Below are 5547 nucleotides of genomic sequence, written 5' to 3'. Positions count from 1 at the left end.
GTACCTGTGCACCAAACTCAACAACATCCCATATACTTTTGTGGAGCGAGGTTAGATGAAATCGCATTAAATCGCTCCACCTAGCGTAATCTTCACCATCAAAAGTTGGTGGTTTGCCTAATGGGACGGAAAGTAAAGGTGTATGTTTGGAAATGCGAGGGTAGCGTAGGGGGATCTTACTATACTTCTTGCGCTCTTGGCGCTTAGAAGTGACGGAGGGCGCATCGGAGTCGGAGGTCGATGTTGATGAAGTGTCGGTCTCGTAGTAGACCACCTTCCTCATCCTTTTGTGCTTGTCGCCTTTCCGATGCGGCTTGTGGGAAGAAGATTTTTCCTTCTTCTCTTTGTGGTGAGAAGAAGATTTCTTCTCCTTCCCTTTGTTGGAGGAGCTCTTCTTCTTCTCCCTCCTTTTGGTGCGGGACTCTTCCGATGAAGTGCTCCCGTGGCTTGTAGTGGGCTTTTCGCCGGTCTCCATCTCCTTCTTGGCGTGATCTCCCGACATCACTTCGAGCGGTTAGGCTCTAATGAAGCACCGGGCTCTGATACCAATTGATAGTCGCCTAGAGGGGGGGGGTGAATAGGGCGAAACTGAAATTTACAAATATAAACACAACTACAAGCCGGGTTAGCGTTAGTAATAAAGAAACGAGTCCGCGAGAGAGGGCGCAAAACAAATCCCAAGCGAATAAGCAAGTGAGACACGGAGATTTGTTTTACCGAGGTTCGGTTCTTGCAAACCTACTCCCCGTTGAGGAGGCCACAAAGGCCGGGTCTCTTTCAACCCTTCCCTCTCTCAAACGGTCCCTTGGACCGAGTGAGCTTCTCTTCTCAAATCAAAGCCGGGAACAAAACTTCCCCGCAAGGGCCACCACACAATTGGTGCCTCTTGCCTTGATTACAATGGAGTTGTGATCTCAAGAACAAGTGAGAAAGAAAAGAAGCAATCCAAGCGCAAGAGCTCAAAAGAACACGGCAAATCTCTCTCGCTAATCACTAAAGCCTTGTGTGGAATTGGAGAGGATTTGATCTCTTTGTATGTGTCTAGAATTGAATGCCTAGCTCTTGTAAGTGGTTGAGAAGTGGGAAAACTTGGATGCAATGAATGGTGGGGTGGTTGGGGTATTTATAGCCCCAACCACCAAATGTGGCCGTTGGGAATCCTGTCTGTTCGATGGCGCACCGGACAGTCCGGTGCACACCGGACAGTCCGGTGCCCCCTGCCACGTCATCGCTGCCGTTGGATTCGACCGTTGAAGCTTCTGACTTGTGGGCCCGCCTGGATGTCCGGTGCACACCGGACATGTACTGTTTGATGTCCGGTGCACCGGTATGGGCGTGCCTGACGTCTGCGCGCGCTGCGCGCGCATTAAATGTAGCGCAGGGAGCCGTTGGCGCCGCAGGGAGCCGTTGCTCCGCTGGCACACCGGACAGTCCGGTGCACACCGGACAGTCCGGTGAATTTTAGCGGAGCGGCTGCCGCGCGAACCCGAGGCTGGCGAGTTCCGGAGACCGCGCTTCCTAGGAGCACCGGACATGTCCGGTGCACACCGGACAGTCCGGTGAATTATAGCGCGCCGGCTTCCGAGAATTCCCGAGGGCGAGAAGTTTGAGTTGGTGTCCTCTGGGCACACCGGACACTGTCCGGTGCACACCGGACAGTCCGGTGCCTCCAGACAGAGGTGCCCTCGGTTGCCTCATTTCTCTTTTGTTGAATCCAACACTTGGTCTTTTTATTGGCTGAGTGTGAACCTTTTACACCTGCATAATCTATACACTTGGGCAAACTAGTTAGTCCAAAGATTTGTGTTGGGCAATTCAACCACCAAAATTATCTAGGAACTAGGTGTAAGCCTAATTCCCTTTCACTGGCCATATCCTTGGAGCCAGTGATCGCTGGTCCGGTGACCGACACTGAAGACGTTGTCGGAGAGGAAATCTCTGACCGGGTGGTGGAGTGCACCCGCCCTAAATCCTAAGATGAGGAGGGGCCTAAGCGTTTTGCCTGTTATGCGAGATGGAAGGATGAACACAAGAACACGCGAGGGTTTAGAGTGGTTCGGGCCGCCGGAGCGTAACACCCTACTCCACTATGTGTTGGATTACTGTGGAAGCTTGAGAGTCTGAGTGAACTTGCATTGTAACGTCGCATGCCTCCCCTTTTATAGCTGAAGGGGGGCATGCACAAAGGTACTGAGCCCCGACATGTGGGCCCAAGGACAAGTGAGAGCACCTAGAGGGGGTGAATAGGTGATCCTGTAAAAACTTGAAACTTAAAGCCACAAAACTTGATTAGGAGTTAGCACAATGAAGTCAAGTGGCTAAGGAGAGCTCTTGTGAAGCACAATAGACACAGTGAGAACAAACACAAGAGACACGAGGATTTATCCCGTGGTTCGGCCAAGTACAACACTTGCCTACCCCACGTTGTGGCGTCCCAATGGACGAGAGTTGCACTCAACTCCTCTCAAGTGATCCAATGATCAACTTGAATACCACGGTGTTCTTCTTTTCTTTACTCTTTCCCGTTTGCGAGGAATCTCCACAACTTGGAGTCTCTCGCCCTTACAATAAGGATCAAAGTGAAAGCACTAGAGTAAGGGAGGGAAGCAACACACACAAATCCACAGCAATACGCACACACACGGCCAAGACTTGAGCTCAAATGAATATCTCAAGGTTCTCACTAGAACGAAGCTCAAATCACTAAGAATGTCAAACGAGTGCGCAAAGACGGAGTGTGAATGATCAAGAATGCTCAAAGTATGCTTGGTGTACTCCTCCATGCGCCTAGAGGTCCCTTTTATAGCCCCAAGGCAGCTAGGAGCCGTTGAGAGCAATCCAGGAAGGCAATTCTTTCCTTCTGTTGGTTGGTGCACCGGACACTGTCCGGTGCCAATTTCTTTCCTATTTTGGTGCAGTCGACCGTTGAAGATTTGGAGCCGTTGGCGCACCGGACAGTCCGGTGCCCCCATCTGACCGTTGGCTCGGCCACGCGTCACGCGCGGATTACGCGGCCGACCGTTGGCCCGGCCGACCGTTGGCTCACCGGACAGTCCGGTGCACCACCGGATAGTCCGGTGAATTATAGTCGTACGCTGTTGACTTGATTCCCGAGAGCGGCGACTTCGCCGCAGCCAACTCACCGGACAGCCCGGTGCACCACCGGACAGTCTGGTGATTTATAGCCGTACGCCACCGTCGAGACCCGAGAGCAGCCAGTTGACCAGACGCCAGCCTGGCGCACCGGACAGTCCGGTGCACCACCGGACAGTCCGGTGTACCCAGACTGAGCAGAGTCTTGGCTGCTCGAGCCAAGTCTTTTCCAATTGTATTTTCTCTGATTCTAGCACTTAGACAAATATGTTAGTACACAAAAACCAATGTACTAAGTCTAGAATCATACCTTTGTGTTGATTTTCACTTCATCCACCATTTGGCATAGTTTCACACTTAAACCATTTGTGTTGGCACTTTTCCCTTTCAATCTCCCCCTTTTTGGTGATTTATGCCAACACAACAAAAAGCAACTAAAGGAAGTGTAACATCAATGCAAATGAGAACACAAATTTGTATTTGATTCAAATTTGGCATATATGGATCATTCTTTGCCACCACTTGGTTTGTTTTGTAAATCAAACTCAATTTCCCATCTCTAAGTCAAAATCACTTGTTGAGGCATAGAGAGAGGTATTCCAAGAGAAATTGATCAAAGATTCAAAAACTCCCACTTTTTCCCATAATCAAACATTCTCCCCACAAGAGACAAACTTTTGACAATAAGAGACAATAAGAGTATTTTGACAAAACAAAAAGCTCTAATTCTATTATTTTCGAAATTCTCAAGTGGTAGCTGATCCATTTCTTGCTGTGGCCTTATTTTCTCCCCGTTTGGCATCAAGCACCAAAACGGGATCAATCTTGGCCCTTAAACCCCATTGCCTCACTAAAATCTTCAAATAAGAGTAAAAAGGCAATAAGAATATGGAGATGAACTTGGAGTGAGTTACCCTCTCATCGGAGTGCAGTGGAAGTCTTGCATGGTCCAAGTTCACCTTTCCCTTTCAATCCACCTTTGAGACTAAATTAAGAAAACTCAAGCACACGGTTAGTCTCAAAGGGTCAAGTTGTAGCATTTCTCCCCCTAAATATGTGCATCAATCACACATGGACTTGTGAGGTCCGGGAGATCTTTTGCACAACTTGAGCACCATAGATAAGCAATAAAATGCATAATGGAATATGATCAAAGGCATAAAACACATGTATGCTCTATATCAATCCAAGTTACACGAATCTAAGACATTTAGCTCACTACGCAGCCTGCAAAAGGTCTTCTCATCTAAAGGCTTGGTAAAGATATCGGCTAGCTGGTTCTCGGTGCTAACATAAAACACTTCGATATCTCCCTTTTGCTGGTGGTCTCTCAAAAAGTGATGCCGGATGTCTATGTGCTTTGTGCGGCTGTGTTCAACAGGATTGTTCGCCATGCGGATAGCACTCTCATTGTCACATAGGAGTGGGACTTTGCTCAGATTGTAGCCAAAGTCCCTGAGGGTTTGCCTCATCCAAAGTAGTTGCACGCAACACTGTCCTGCGGCAACGTACTCGACCTCAGCGGTGGATAGGGCAACGGAAGTTTGTTTCTTAGAACTCCAGGACACCAGGGACCTTCCTAGGAATTGGCACGTCCCTGATGTACTCTTCCTATCGACCTTACATCCAGCATAATCGGAGTCTGAATATCCAATTAAGTCAAAGGTAGACCCCTTTGGATACCAGATCCTGAAGCAAGGCGTAGCGACTAAATATCTAAGAATTCGCTTAACGGCCACAAGGTGACACTCCCTTGGGTCGGATTGAAATCTAGCACACATGCATACGCTAAGCATAATATCCGGTCTACTAGCACACAAATAAAGTAAAGACCCTATCATAGACCGGTATGCCTTTTGATCAACGGACTTACCTCCTTTGTTGAGGTCGATATGTCCGTCGGTTCCCATTGGAGTCTTTACGGGCTTGGCGTCCTTCATCCCAAACCGCTTGAGCAAGTCTTGCGTGTACTTCGTTTGAGAGATGAAGGTGCCGTCCTTGAGTTGCTTCACTTGGAACCCAAGGAAGTAGTTCAACTCGCCCATCATCGACATCTCGAATTTCTGAGTCATCACCCTGCTAAACTCTTCACAAGACTTTTGGTTAGTAGAACCAAATATTATGTCATCAACATAAATTTGGCACACAAATAAGTCACCATCACATGTCTTAGTGAAAAGAGTTGGATCGGCTTTCCCAACCTCGATAGCATTAGCAATTAAAAAGTCTCTAAGGCATTCATACCATGCTCTTGGGGCTTGCTTAAGTCCATAGAGCGCCTTAGAGAGCTTACACACGTGGTGGGGGTACCGTTCATCCTCAAAGCCAGGGGGTTTCTCCACGTACACCTCCTCCTTGATTAGCCCGTTGAGGAAAGCGCTCTTCACGTCCATTTGGAACAACCTGAAAGAATGGTGAGCGGCATAGGCTAACAAAATACGAATCGACTCTAGC

The sequence above is a fragment of the Zea mays genome, chromosome 2, assembly GCF_902167145.1.
Source record: "Zea mays cultivar B73 chromosome 2, Zm-B73-REFERENCE-NAM-5.0, whole genome shotgun sequence".
Classification (NCBI taxonomy): Eukaryota; Viridiplantae; Streptophyta; class Magnoliopsida; order Poales; family Poaceae; genus Zea; species Zea mays.
The sequence above is the reverse complement of the archived record's forward strand: the minus strand, read 5'-3'. Positions refer to the sequence as shown.